At 45.1% G+C, this 16,218-nt stretch overlaps 1 protein-coding gene across 1 annotated transcript in view; it reads right to left on the reverse strand.

Moving 5' to 3' along the window:
* Window positions 1-16,218, reverse strand: part of ntm (neurotrimin) — a 993,858-nt gene that overhangs the window by 303,311 nt on the left and 674,329 nt on the right. The window lies entirely within an intron of this gene.

Here is a 16,218-nt window from a genome sequence, read left to right on the forward strand (position 1 = left end):
GATGACGCTCTGATTGGTTTATTGCACGTTACGCCCAAACCACACCTATGACTAATGTAGCTACTTCAGACCAACCCATTTTAGATTTGCGTTGGGCGCAAGAGTCATTTATCCCGCCGGCATAATAGCAACAGCGTCTGTGTAGATTATATTGTATGTTGGATGCTGGTGTACACAGTCTGGCCTTAGTTCTCGGTTAGAAAAACTGCAGCTACTCCAGAGTGTCCCTTATCCTTCTTTATTAATTCCACATGGACAATGTACAAGATGTGTTGAGTTGTGGTTTCTTTGTACTCATGCACACCAAACACAAGGCGACAACGTAGACAGCCACGGTCTAACTCTGCTCAGCGCTGTTACAAACAGAGAGGATGTGCGCAGCACTCAACAGGTAACTTAGTTGCTTTCGGAGCTGCTCGGGACGACTCGGGTCCTTCCGGTGACGCTCGGCTCTCTCCGTGCACGGCAATGCGGGGAAGTTTGCACAGCCGCCCCTGAATTCACCTTGTGAATTTGCAGTACCACAAAGGTCCCTGCTGTGCTGTGAGATCAGTCTTAGTCCTCTGGCATTTCTGGCAGGGGGATGAGTTCAGCCACTGGCCGTATGTATGTAGACCCTTTAATGTTTACCTCAGCTGTGCGTATCCGGCCATCATCACTGGGGATCACTTTGATGACTCGTCCAATTGGCCACAGTGCTCTTGGCAGCTGTGGGTCAATGATCATGACCACCTGATCTGGAGTGAGGTCCACAGTAGAACTATGCCACTTCCGACGATGTTGAAGGTTGGGAAGATAGTTCTTGGTGAACTGGAGCCAGAAATGATCTGCCTGCATCTGGCTGTGTTTCCAGGGGCGACGTCCTAACAGGTCACTGTTGTGATACACAGCTTGTGGTAGTGATGCATCTCGCCGCCCCATGAGTAAGAGATTTGGCGTTATGGGGTCTGGATCTGCGATGTCTGATGTAGCATAACCAAGGGGCTTTGAGTTGAGTATCCCCTCAACTTCTATCTGGACTGTCATGAGGACTTCCTCTGGGAGTACTTGGTCCTTCAGGACTACTTGCAGGGAAGCTTTAACAGATTTGATCTCTCTCTCCCAGACACCGCCGAAATGAGGTGTAAGTGGTGGATTAAATCTGAAGCTGATGCTCTGTTCAGCAAGCTGGTCCTTTAGTGTTGGCTCAAGTGCGGCGAAGGCTTCTTGCAGCTCTCTGTCTCCTCCCCGGAAATTAGTGCCTCGGTCACAGAGAATCTCAAATGGCTTCCCTCTTCTAGCCACGAAGCGTTGTAAGGCAAGCAAAAAGGAGTCAGTGTCCATACTGCACAAAAGGTCCAGATGCACACACCTAGTGGTGAGGCATTTGAAGATAATACCCCACCTCTTCTCGTGTCTGCGGCCTATTTTGATGATGTACGGGCCAAAACAATCTACTCCAGTAGACCAGTATGGTGGTTGGTTGATGCGCAACCGTGCAGCCGGCAGGTCGGCCATCTGAGGAATGACAGGCTTGCTGTGCCATTTGCGGCACTCTGTGCAGCTATGCTGATGTTTCTTGACAGCTTGACGTCCACGAATGATCCAGTATGTCCTCCTTATTTCTGCAAATACACGGTCAGGACCTGCATGGAGCAATTGGTTGTCAAAATCCTGTATGAGCAACTTTGTGACATAGTGGTTCGGTGCCAGGATGATAGGATGGATGATGTCCTCTTCTAGATTCTCTGCCTTTCTAAGGCGACCTCCGACCCTTATCAGCTCCACATTTATGTCATAGACAGGGGATAGAGACAGCAAGCTGCTATTAGAGCTGAGAGGTTTACCTGCTTGTAGTGCAGTAAACTCCGCCGGGAAACTCTCCTGTTGCGCTCTCTTCAAGATGACAATTTCTGTTTGTACTCTATCGGCTGCAGTCATAGGGGGAGCAGCCACCCCGTGTAGGGACTGGAATGTAGCATCTACCAGTTCTGACCATGATTTCACCTGAGTTAGATCTGGGACTGGAAGGCTGCTTACTGTGATGTTTCCACAGAAGATAGTATCACGGGTTTCCTCAGCTGGTGTAGGTGTGGAACTCACAGCAGGATTAGTTGGCCACTCGGCTGGAGGCTGGTGGAGGAAAGTCGGGCCACATGTCCAGCGGTTGAGCTTCACTAGATCCGCCAGAGATTTCATACGGGTGATATCGTCAGCAGGGTTCCCTTCTGAGGGAACATATCTCCAGTTGTCTGCTCCAACTAGCTCTTGAATCTCCGCAATCCATGTCCCCACAAACACCTTGTACTGCTGAGATTCAGACTGGATCCAGTGAAGAACAGTCGTGGAATCTGTCCACAGTGTTGGTTTGCTTACTGGCAAAGTCAACTCGGTGAGCAAGATCTTGGCTAATTTTGCACCTGACAGGGCCGCACACAACTCCAGGCGAGGTATTGACAGTTGTTTCTTCAGTGCTACACGAGACCTTGCCATCACAAATGCCACCTGTACTTTTCCTTTACTGTCTTCAACCCTCATGTAGGCTACAGCACCGTAGGCTTTCTCTGAGGCGTCGCAAAAGATGTGTAGTTCAACCGGAGCATCAGTAGGAACATTAGCGATGTAGCAGCGTGGCAGTGTGATGTGTTGAAGCTGGGGGAGCTCGCTCTCCCACGCTTCCCATATGGGGAGAAGACTGTCCACAATAGGCTCATCCCATCCTCTTTCCTTTCTCCACAGGGCTTTAACCAGGACCTTGGCATGCGTGGTATACGGTAGAATGTAGCCCAGAGGGTCGTATTGACTGGCTAAAACCTGATAGACATATCTCATGGACGGTTCAGCCACTGGGATGGTTCGGTGTTTGTAGCCAAGAGTGTCAGTTCTGCAGCGCCACAGGAGACCGAGTGTTGACTCCTGTGGGTCGGTCTTATTTGCAGTCAGCCATAACTCACATCCTGCTGATTTGGCTTCAGGAGGTAGATGGGTGATAACTTCAGGCATGTTGCTGGACCACTGTCTCATATCAAAGCCTCCACTGGCAAGAAGAGCTCTCATCTTGTCAATGAGCTGTCTGGCTTGATCCTGAGACTGCAGAGACTGAAGACAATTATCGACATAAAATGCTTTCAGCACAGATTGGACCACATCTTCATTGTCTTCACTGTGTTCTTGCACATGACGCTGCAAAGCATAGGTTGCACAGCATGGGCTGCAGGTAGTCCCAAATGGCAAAACACGCCACTCATAGACATCTGGGATGCGCTCTCTTTCACAATCGCGCCACAGGAAGCGGAGAAGTGGTTGGTCTTCAGGGAGGAGACGTACCTGATGGAACATGCCACGGATATCTCCACTGATGGCCACAGCGTGTTCTCTGAACCTCAGTAGCACACCAAGCAGTGGTGCACTCAAAGTGGGACCAGGAAGCAGGTTGCTATTAAGGCAGGCTTGTTGATAGATGAATGAGCAGTTGAAGACAACTCTGGCTTTATCATTATGATAAACAAGATGGTGAGGGAGGAACCATGATTCCGTTGACCTGCTCACCTCATCAGCGTTGATCTTAACAGCATATCCAGCTTTCTCCAATTTGTGTATCTCCTCATTGTACACTGCAAATTGTTCAGGGTTGGTAGCAAGGCGGCGCTCTGTTGCTCTGAGGAGAGCCATCACGGCTGTGGGTGGTGCATGGAGCGTGGGTGCGTTTGGTTTACACAACAATGGTGTAGCATAGCGGGACACATCATCAACTGTGACTCTGATGGTCTTCTGCTCCAGTTGTTCCATAGCTGCTTTATCCTCACCAGAACGGGTCACCTCCTAACTGTTTCTGAATGGCAATGTATCTAGCTTCCAGAGTCTTTCAACATTTTGATGTAGCTCTTCCGATGGGGAGAGGAATGAAGAATGAAGACAGCTGTTCTCACCTGATGGATGCTGTAGGAAGGTGGCAGGTCCTTGCACAGCCCATCCCAGAGCCGTGCATACAGCTACAGGTCCGCCGATTGGGCCAGACCGGACTGGGGATACTGGTGTTATCAGGTGCGGGTTGTCAGAACGGGTGAGTAGCATAGGCTTGACTCTATTGTAGGAGTGCAATGGAATGTCTCTCAAATATTGGTAGCTTTGTTTCAGGTTTTCAGCTGCACATGATTGTTCAGCCAGATTCAGCTCTGCTGCTGTGAAGGCATGTTGAATGTCATGTTTCATCCCTTTCTTCATCTGGGTTGACACTTTGAGTGAGACTGTAGCTCCCTTTAATTGCGCCTTGTCCTGCTGAATTGTCCTCAGCGACAAGATTCCTTCCTTTCCCTTGAGGCCAAGGTGTTGTATGGCAGCTGGTAGTATGATTGTTCTTTCAGATCCGTCATCCAGAACAGCATAAGTGTTGAGTGCTTCCTACCCATTATGCAGGCGTACTGGGACAACCTTGACCTTCACTCGACCTGAATGGCTAATTTGGTCCATGTAAATCATGCTGTGGGATGTACTCACAGTCAAGACAGTCTCTGTTTGTGCCACATCATGGAGCACCGATAGGTGTTGTTCTCCACAAGTTGAACATGGCTTCTTTTTTTTTTTTTTTTTTTACTTATCTTTATTGAAGGAATCTGGGGTTATACAGGATAACAATACTGCGGTTCTCCTTCAGGTTTTCTGTTTTTTGTACAACAAGGCCAACAAGGCCTGAACCACAACCCCCCACCCAGCAAACAATCACAAACATAAAAACAAAGAGGAAGAAGAAAAAAAAAAAAAAAAAAAGGGAAAAAGCCAGCTTGCGATAAGGTACTAAAATGTGACAGTCGACATAGTGTACAAAACAAGGTTGGCAAAAGGAAAGGGAAAAGGTAAGACTCTTTAGGCATCGTTGGCCTCTCCCATATCCGCCCATTTGATCAACAGGGGTTGCCATATCCTTTGAAATATTATTTCTTTATTAGTGGTCTTATAGCGCAGTCTCTCCATGTGGAGTACGTTGCCCAGCTCTCTAAGCCATTGCTGGAACAGAGGGCTAGCCTCCGACCTCCACTGTTGCAAGATGAGGCGCCTGGCTAACAGGGTGCAGAGGGATATAGCCTGGCCTTCATAACTTGTGAAGTTGGGGTTATACACTGCTAAACCAAAGATGGCAAGGAGTGGGTCTGGTAAAATAGACTTATGAAAGGCCTTTGAGATGTAATCAAATATAAGAGACCAAAACAGGGTCAACTTGGAGCAAGACCAAAACTGATGTGTAAGAGTCCCTGATTGTTGCTTACATTTATCGCACAAAGGAGAAATGTTGGGATAGATGCCATGGAGCCTGGCTTAAGAGTAGTGAAGCCTGTGAACTACTTTAAACTGTACTAAAGTATGTCTGGAGTTTATTGAGCTGCTATGAATCCTATCCAAAATACCCTCCCAATCTTTTACATTGAGTTCAATATTAAGTTCCTGCTCCCAATCATTCTTCAACTTTTCGGTGGACACTTCCACATGGGCCATTAGAATATTATACAGAGAAGAAACTGTGCCTCTGCTGCCTGGTATCAGGCGTCTAAGGCTGTCCATTGTGTTATGTTTGGGCATACGTTCATAGTCTGGTATATGAGACCTGATATAATGCCTAATTTGAAGGAACCTAAACAAGTGTGTGGACAGTAAGTCGTATGTCTGGCGTAGCCATTGAAATGAAACCAAGTTCCCTTCAAAGTACAGGTCCTGTATAAAAACAATATTTTTGGCTTTCCACATGAAGAAGACTGGATCCATTAAAGCAGAGGAGAAAGCATGATTATGACAGATAGGACTGTCTATGTAGACTTTAGGCAAACCAAGAAAAAGTTGGATTTGTTTCCAAATTCTTAAAGAGTGAAGTATAATGGGATTTTTTATGTAAGGAGGTGGCTTCATTTTTGCAGGGTTATTAAGGAGGGCTGGGAGGGAGGTGGCACCACATGAAGACATTTCTATCTGAAGCCATGAGGGTATATCTTCTTGATTGCAGTGGGCCAACGGCAAGCCATTGCGCCAGTGCAGTAATACATTCATATTGCCGGACCAGTAGTAAAGCTTAAAATGAGGCAGACTGAAGCCTCCCTCTGCCTTGCGCTTAAACAGGTGCTTTTTGGATATTCTAGCTAGTTTATTATTCCATATGAAGGAGGATATAATGGAATCCAACTTATTAAAGTTATATAGGGGGATAAACACAGGAATATTTTGAAAAATGTATAAGAATCTAGGAAGGACAACCATTTTTATGGCGTTAATGCGACCAACCATAGAAATGGGCAGTGTGTTCCAAAATTGAATGTTCTGTTTCAATTATTGCAGTTTAGATTCTCAGTTACTGGAGAGGAGTTTTCCAAGCTCGCGTGTCGCAATGATACCCAAGGTTTTGAATTGGTCTCTTGTAACTTTAAATGTAGTTGTGCGTAAAAAGTTAAGGTCTACACTATCAGATATGGGCATAAGTTCACTCTTTCCCCACTCTTTTTGATCTTATAGCCAGAAAAGCTGCCAAAAGTATCAATAAGCTGTAATAAAGGTGGGATGGAGAATTTGGGGCGGGACAGGAATAAAGTGATGTCATCTGCAAAAAGAGATATCTTATTCTCCACGCCGTGCATTTTAATTGGGGCTATCTCCTGATTCAGTCTGATTTGACTGGCTAGAGCCTCTATGGCTAGGTTGAACAGGTAGGGTGAACACGAACAACCCTGTCAGACACCCCTATGGAGACGGAAAGGTTGTGAAAGGTCACCATTAGTAATTATCGCCGCTTGAGGGTGGGCGTAGATTACTTCGATCCATTTAATAAACCCATGTCCAAAGCCAAAATATTTCAGGGAGGTCAACATGTACTTCCATTCTATATAATCAAATGCCTTTTCGGCGTCTAAGGTAATCACGACAGACTCCTCATTCTGTTTCTGATACATGATGTTGAATAGACGTCTTAGGTTGAAATATATATGTCGACCTGGGACAAAGCCAGTTTGATCAGGGTGTATCAAACCAGCAATGTATTTGCAGAGCCTATTAGCCAACACTTTGCTGAGTATTTTTGTTTCCATCTGGAGGAGGGATATCGGCCGATATGATGACATTTCCAAAGGATCCCTATCTTTTTTAAGGATAATAGCTATGTTAGCATTGTACAGTGAGGGTGGTAATTCAGTTGTATCTTTAGAATGGGTAAACATGCGGAGTAGCAAAGGGGCTAAGTTAGAAGAGTATTTTTTATAGAGCTCAATGATGAACCCATCGGGGCCGGGGGCTTTATTGTTAGGGAATTGAGAGATAGCGGTTAGGATCTCCTCCAAGGTTATGTCAGCATCCATTGCTTCAGCTGCTGTTTCATCTAGTTTGGGAAGCTGACTATTCTCTAGAAAGTTATTCATTTTCTGGGAGTCAGCATGACTGACCCCAGACTGGTACATGTCCTCGTAAAATGAAGCAAAGGCCTTATTTATCTTGACTGGATCTGATGTGAGATTACCTTGATTGTCCCTTATTTTATGAATTGCGCGGGTAGCCTGTGTGTGTCGCAGCTGCCTTGCGAGAAGACTATGGGGTTTGTCGCCCAGTTCAAAGTACTTTTGTTGCGTTTTAGCAAGTAATGAGCCAACTCTTTGGGAGAGGATGGTATTATATTCGTATTTTAACTTTATGATTGTTTCAAGAGTGGCGTCTTTAGGGGTTTTCTTATATGAATCTTCTTGAGTGGATAGATCACGTTCTATATCTTTTAGTCTACTGTCTTCTGCCCTCCTTTTTCTGGAGACAAAGGCTATGATATGTCCCCTGATGACGGCCTTCAGTGCTTCCCACAGGGTGGAGTCATTGACATCGCCTGTATCGTTGTCCGTGACAAAGTGAGAGATCTGTTCTTGGAGAAAGTTGGCAAACTGCTCATCAGAAAGTAGTGTGGGATCAAAGCGCCATTGATTACAACCAGCAACCACCCCTATGTTTAGTACCATGGATAAAGGAGCATGATCTGAAACTACAATGGGGTGGTATGTCACTGTTTCAACTATTGATAGCAATTTAGAGTCGACTAAAAAATAATCAATACGGGAATATGACTTATGTACTGGGGAAAAGAAGGAATAGTCTTTAGCAGTTGGATGCTTGAGCCTCCAAATATCAACTAGGTTGAGGTTATCAGCCAGAGTGTTTAAACGAATGCAAGAGTTTGACTTTTGAAGAGATTTGGAAGACTGCTTGTCTAGAAGGGGGTCAAGCACACAATTAAAATCCCCCCCAATTATAACATTAGTGTTGGAGATGTCTGGAATCATGTTAAAGACTTTCTGAAAAAAGTCAGGATTGTCAAAGTTAGGCGCATATATATTTACTAATGTTGTTGGGACTGAGTTCAAGGTTCCAGCCACTATTAGAAACCTGCCATTAAGATCACTGATTATAGAGGACTTGATAAAGGGAATATTTTTCCTAATTAAAATTGCCACCCCCCTCGCCTTGGTAGTGAAATTAGCTTCATATAATTGGTCCACCCAGCTAACTTTAAGTTTCCCTTTAGCAGTATGTTTGATGTGTGTTTCCTGAAGAAACATTATATCTGCAGACAGGGATTTCAAATGTGCAAATACCTTAGCACATTTCATAATAAGACCAAGGCCCCACACATTCCAGATAACTAACTTGTAACCCCTTCCATGCACTTGAGATACATACGTGTTATGTGTCACTACCTATAATTGTAAAGCAGAATAGGTTATAGCTGTCACAAAGAGAATTGAGATAACGTATGTCAGCTGGCAAAGAAAAAAGAAAAAAAGAAAAGAAAAAACATAAACAGTAACCCACCCCTCTCCCAACCCTAGCACAGAGACTGCCTAGGAGGCAGCTCCAACTGAAAGGCATTTCTTGGGCTCGCCTGTCTCGAACTTGCAGCCCACCGAACTATATAGTCTGCCCCAAATCTTTATGGTACAGTTATCAATAAACAATTTCCATAAACAATACACTCCATACATAGAGCACCGCCCGCAGTGAAGCTAGACATCATACAACATTACAAAGTTGGTCTATGCAAGAAAATAAAGACTAATGACCCAGTGGGAAAAAAAAGAAAAACATGTTCCAACAGTGACACTTGCCTAGCATATTGGCTACCGTAGCGGCAGCAGAAAGCACCAGATTGAAATGAGCTGGCAATACTCGTTGTGATAGAATGCAGTCTGAAGAACGTCACACGAGAAGGAAAAACAAAACAATACAAAAAAAAAGTCAGTTTAGCTTTATAGACAGAAAACTAGCCGCATAACCTGAAACACCCAACCACTGTCCGTTTCAAAGACAAACTCACGGCACTTAGGTTTCCTGGCTCCGCTTAGGCTGCAGAGCGCAATGCAAGTCTCTTGAAAGTCGTCCTGTCTGTGCTGTGAAGCCCTCGCTACTCCCTTAGCTGGAGGTTGCAATATGTAGATGCAAGGTCTTGAACCTCCTTGACAGAAAAAAGTCGTTTCTTGCCTTCGTTTTTAGGCGTGAGGAACAGCTTAGCTGGGTAGTGCAAAGCAGGTTTGAGGCCAAGAGTGTATAGCTCTTTCATGACGTCTCGATATTCGGATCGCTGTTTCAACACGTCGGGACTGTAATCCTCAAAGATGTGAACTGGGTCACCGCGATATCGGAGTTTACCCCTCATCTTGCGGGATTCACGAACAACCAGATCGCGAGTTTGGAACTTGTGGAAGCAGATGACGACTGATCGAGGCTTTTCCCCTTGGCCTGGCTTGGCAGTGAGGGCACGATGGGCACGGTCTAATTCGGGTGGTGAAGTAAGGATTTTGTCCCCCAATACCTCCACTAGCAGCCCAGCGAAGAATTCAGTGGAACGGCTGCCCTCAACAGACTCAGGTAGGCCGCTGATGCGTATGTTGTTCCATCTGCTGCGACCCTCCAGGTCCAAGATTTTAGCCTGTAGCTTAACATTGGCATCGGCTAGCGCTGAGCAGCTAGTTTCCAGAGCCGTAAGGCTGTCGCTGACTGCACTGGCATTGGACTCCAGAGAAAGCACTCGTTTATCCTGGTCCTCTACTTTAGATTGAATTGTATCCAGCTTTGACTCGAGGGCTGAAAACGCAGATTTAAAGTCAGTCGAAAGGGCTGCTCGGTGTGCTTCTAGCATGGCGGCTATAGCATCCATGTCCATGCGGCCAGCACCTGGATTGTCTTTGGTCGTGTTTTCGTCTTTTTTTGTCCCTCTGGCGTTTTTTGAAGTCATCTTCTCGTGAAGTCGGTCCCCAGGAGTTAACAGCAGCCGTTCACTGGTCGTAGAGTTATGAAAAAAGGGGCTAAATAGTTAGCAGTTATAAAATAGGTGGGAGCGTGATGAAGTGCGTCTACTCCATGCTCGCGCAGACCGGAAGCCGAACATGGCTTCTTTAAAGTGCAGTTGTCAGGTGTGTGTCCTCTCCCACACCTCCAGCATCTTTTCTTCTCCTTTATCCAGTCAGCCCTTGCATTGTTTGTGAGCTTAGCAAAGTCACTGCAGGCGTTGAGGTAGTGCTCCTGGGTATTACAGTAAGGGCAATAGGGCTTAAACCTGTCACACTTCTTAGACTGTAGTGGGGTGCTTGATGCAGGAGGTGGATTAGGTTGCTGAGCCCCCTGGTGGTTACCCAGAAGAATAGTTGCAGACTTCACTCTTGGCTGCTTTGCTGATCTGCGCTCCCGGCTGTCAGCATGTGTGGGTTCTGGTGGACATGCACTTATCCGACGAGATACCTGCAGTGTCTGGACTTTCCTCTCAAGCCATTCTGCCAGATCTGGAAGAGTATATGTCCTGTCACTGCCACTCCGGATAATTCCCCTATTGAAGCAGTATTCAGCGAAGGCATCTCTGAAGTTAGCAGGCAGCTTAGTGAGCAGTGTCAACATGAGAACCACACAGCAGCTCTGGAGATGAGGGACCTTGTATTGTGCTTAACATGCCCACTAGTGTTCCAGTTGATGCTGCAAAATCTTCAATAGCTTGATAGTCTCCGGCCTTCACTGGTGGAGCATTCAGGATGGCATTCAGTTCTCCCTGCACAAGCTGTCTAGGCTGACCGTATCTTTGCATGAGGGCTTGCATAGCAGTAGTGTATGGCGTTGCACTGCTGATGAACCGATTGGCTATTTGAAGTGCTGCAGGGAATCTGAGGTGGTCGAGAAGGACTTGGTACTTGTAGTCTTCACTTAAGTGCCTGTGGGGCCCTAGGACGCTGTCCAGGCCCTTTTTAAGCAGCAGGAAGTCACTTTCCCTGTAAAAACAGTCAGTTTGGGTTTGGGAATGCCAAACTATGAAGCAATAGCCATCTCTAAAACACCTGCAGCATTGTGGTCATCTGGTGGCCGCACAGGTGCAAAGGGCTGCTGAGGATAGTAGTGTTGGACAGGAGGAGCAGGATATGGTTGAGGAGGAGTCTGCCAGTACCTGGGTGCACTGTATGCTGGTCGTGATGGGGCATGTGCGGTCTGGATCAGCGGAGCAGGAACTGCTGAGACTGCAGGCGGCACCAGTGAGGTAGTGGTAGTTGATTGTATCATGTTGACTGGTGGCACAAATTGTGCAGGCGGAGTCGATGATACTGGGGCTACCTGATCCGTAGTGGCTGATAGAATGGGGGCTGCAGAATCCACATGTCTCATCTGTGAATTAGGAGCAGATTGTGTCGATTCAGCGTCTGAAGCTTGATCCAAATCATCAGCCAGTGGTACATGAGAAGCTTGGTCCACAGCCTCTGTCTGTGTAGCAGAGGGTGCGTGGTGTGTTGATGAAGCAGCAGCTGTGACCTGATCCTGAAAGAGGGGGACCATCTGAGCTGGAATGTGTGATCAGATGGATCCTCGGCCATCCTACTGGGACTAGGACTCATTTGGATCCTCTCTAAATAGGGAAGGCTCCCGTATTGGGGCATATATGCAGCATATTGCTGTGAGTGATATGTGGGGTGAGTATAGCCACCCTGAGGATGAGGAGCTAGTCTTACATTGTCCATTTCAGCCTTCAGCTCTCTCATTTGTTGTGTCATAGTCTGCCAGCGTGTCTCTAGGCGCTTAAGTCGATCATCAGGGCTCTCGTAGGACTGATATGTAGGCACTGGATGGGGAAGGAATCCTCCCATGTTGGGTGGTGCTACATATGTTGAAGTCGTCGGTGACACTGTCCTTGTTATGGTGGGATGAAGGGGTTGAAATGGGTAGCTGAGCTCATAGTCCTCCAGATGTCCGGGAATGCGTCGCACCCTGCTGGGATGGGGACTCAGTGGCGGCTTCCCATCTGGTTCCTCTGCTTGTAGCCATGGCGCAGCTTGTGTACATCCGGCTTGAAGGACCACTTGTAGATTATATTGTATGTTGGATGCTGGTGTACACAGTCTGGCCTTAGTTCTCGGTTAGAAAAACTGCAGCTACTCCAGAGAGTTCCTTTATCCTTCTTTATTAATTCCACATGGACAATGTACAAGATGTGTTGAGTTGTGATTACAACCAGAGAGGATGTGCGCAGCACTCAACAGGTAATTTAGTTGCTTTTCGGGGCTGCTCGGGACGACTTGGGTCCTTCCGGTGACGCTCGGCTCTCTCCGTGCACGGCAATGCGGGGAAGTTTGCACAGTCTGAGATCCGCCCACAAAGCTACTTGCGTTTTGCGTTTGATACTTGCGTTTCAGATCGTTAAGATAGAGCCCATATTGTACTAATGTTGAGGTTCATAATTTGTTTTTGGTTACAACTAGAATAGGATTATCCTGTAGTGCGCAAAAAATATATTAGTTTTCTCATACTGTCCAGTGCTGTCCCCTTACTGTCCCATACTGTCTACTGTCTTATGTTTCTCAAAGACTTGAGACATTTCTCAAAGTAATGGCCAAAATGCAGGATGGTAAATTTCATTCAGAGATGTTTACAACATTCCACCACTTGTCAAAATAGAAGAATTGTTAGACAACTCATTTGTTTTTTTATAATAAGACTGACAGAAAAACAAATCAATTGTACTGCAGTCTGAATACAGCTGAATACACAATTATGAAGTCAGCACATGCTTTATATTTCATCAGTATTTGTGGTCCTCAGATATTCTCTCTAATGCAAAATGGATCCCAAATAATCCCTGTGCCTCTCTTCATTCTCACCTACCTCCTTCATATTAATTAACTTAGCAAACAGGAATTGACTAGACAAACACAGGCAGGCCTCTTTGTTAAATGGCAAATATCAGGTACTTGCACACATCTGCAATTTTAGCCCCATAAAGTGAAGCACAATGTCGGATATAAGAGCCAACCAAATCTTCTTCATTATCTTCATTTATCTTCATTAAAAATGCCTTTTTCCGGTTGTGTGGCATACGTAGCATCTCCAGAGACCAACTATAGATCCACACAAAGGAGCCAGAGAAGGTAAACATTAATGCATATCTCTATGTTTAAAGTTCAAACAAAGCATCAGACCTCCTACTGGATTCTGCTATATTTTGAAAATCACAAAGCTTCGCAATGACACGCTAACCTTGGTTTTTGTAGAACATAATGTAAATGTGGTAATGCAAAGTTGTGCCAGGGTGCTTATTGCAAAGCTTATGTCAAGGCTGGGCATTTTCAACAAAGAGCAGAGTAGCTTCTCACTGAATATGAAAACATCCAGGGCCTCAGCACTAAAAGCATAAATGCAGCAACATTGCAGTGTTGCTGTGTCAAAAGGTATGTCCAACAATCAACAACTATGCAAACGACTGTATGTTTCTAAGGAGAACGGAGCGAAGCAATGTTGGCAAATGCATGATCTGATATTGTACCTGGAATATCATATTTAAAACAACAAAATATAACTTCCTGTGGAGAGATAGCTGATTGTGGTATATCATCCCTAGATTATCAAATACTCTGAGCAGATGCTTTGGGTTGGCAGCTCGGGTCAGATGCCAACCCAACGTGTCGGTATTTGACGACATGGGGATGAGACTCAATAATCAACTATCTTTTCACAGAAACAAGGCGTTATCAGATACACATTAGTAAATGCTGATATTGTGAAGATTTGTATGCTTTCTCTAAAGTCTGATGGTATAACAAAATTAAACATTAATCCGATTCTCTGTTGTTCAGAGGTAAAATGTCTTGTGATCCCATACTCAGCTACAGAACAACCTCCCACACAAATCTTCACAGAAACAAGCTCTAATGTCATACTACAGTCTACCATATTATACAGGGGCCACTGGGGTCAGCAGTGCCTGTCTTGCTCTATTGCCTGTCGTCGATAAGCAGCTTCAGATATCTCAAGCAGGGAGAAATGTTACCTGTGTTTTTTTTCCTGCTGCTGCTCAAATTGATCTGATGGCACAAGTTGGCAGAATGATCAAGTGGCTCGTTAAGCACAAGAGGAATTAGGTCTGAGTGTGTCAGACAGTAGAAAGTCATGGCTGCCCCTGGGGCATCTGTGTGGTTTCCATTTGTATGACACCTGTGCTCTTAGAAGGAGCTGCACTTGTCCTTGCTGCCAGCTGGTACATCTTCTCTCCAAGGCAACTGGGACAACTTGTGAGCATTCAATGGATATTTTGTGTGGAGTGAAGATAATTGAGCTCTGCACCTAAAGACATATACATTTGGAAAAAAGGTCAGTTTTTGCATAGGAAAATATGCACGAGTCCTACAGGAAGAAAATATTCATTTAAAGAGACACACTCTCTATGCATAGTATCGTGCACTAATGAACCTCATCTACTTCTCCATCTACATTTGTCTCCCAGGAAAACTTATAAATAGTTAAAAGAGAGACAGAAATTTAGAAAAAAGGATGGATTAATACTACACAGGCTACACTGCAGGTTTACAGGTCTCCAGCATCCTCTGTAGGACTCACTGAACACAACTGATAGGTGAAAGTGCATTTGCATGTACTCCTATTCAACAAGGCAGCATCCATTATTTCATACTGCTTCTGTCATCCATCCCCAACCCAGATTATGTCAGCACTAAAAACATCACTAAAACTTTCACTTCTGTAAGTGCAACAGTTGCTAGACCTATAGCGCTACTGTGTTAACAAGAGTGAGAGGAAAAGACACACAAGACAATAATGTTACTAAAGAAATGCTGTATACTAAAGCTCCCTCGCCAGGAAGTCTCCAGTGAATATTTGGAGAATAATTATTCTATTCACTTGTTGAGCTTCTGGGCCAGAACTGCACTGTAGATAGACTTGCTACCCAGTTGCTTGTTCTGAAAAAGGAATACTTCTGAAGCATTTGGCAAATAGACACAATGGTTAATCTTTGAAGCAAGCCCTACTTGACAGCAACTGTGACACTCATACACTCACACAAGAGGAAAAGAGGTGGCCAGACAGACAGTATGCACAACGACGCTAGAGTGATCTTTCAGCTACCTGCCCTTCTGACGTGTACACAGAGTCAGGGGACAGCTAGCAGAGACTGCTGCACAGCCATTCTCTCTCTCTGACAGTATGTTTGATGTTGGCCCAAGAGGGTGAAGAGGCGCAAAACCTCAGCAGATGGGAGAAATCTATCCCTTTTGGTGATATTGGTGAACTTATCTTAAACAGCTTGGACACCGAAATCTTCCAGATGGCTTCGGCAATCAGTGCTAACATTTTAGCACACACAATTGTAAGTAAGGATTGATTGAAATATCAGCTTGGTTTTTGTTCCAAAGTCATGGCTCTGTGATAAAAAAAACCTCTGCATACGACCATTATTATGGCTTGCCAAATGTATACTAACAAAACAAAGGCCAGGAACCGTGTCTTCCAACAAACTCAGTGGCGCCAACTTGGGTTGAACAGTGTGGGAAGAAAAAAATGTAGGTAATGTTTGATGACATCCTCTCGAAGGAAACTGCATGTGGGCTGTTTTTGGTAGTTATTGTTAATAGCCTGTGGTAGAATGAGGAGGCAGGGCTTCAGCTGGTCACTTTTTGCTCTGCAAACAAAATAAAATCAAACAATCCATTCCATGATCAATCATTTGATCCACTGTTTCACACAAGTTCACATGTTACCTTCACAATGCTACGGCCCCTGGACAGTTTGTAGACCTCAGGTTATTGACTTTTCTACATTGTTATAAAAGCTTTTAAATGACTTAATAGCAGTGGACTTTATTGTGAATTATTTGAAGGATATAAAAAGATGCTGATCATTGGTGGAGAATTGTTAGAGGGAATTCTATGAAAATACTGCAGTGGGGAAAATGTTTTATTTTTTTTAAAT

This window comes from Sparus aurata, chromosome 13 (assembly GCF_900880675.1).
Source record: "Sparus aurata chromosome 13, fSpaAur1.1, whole genome shotgun sequence".
Lineage (NCBI taxonomy): Eukaryota > Metazoa > Chordata > Actinopteri > Spariformes > Sparidae > Sparus > Sparus aurata.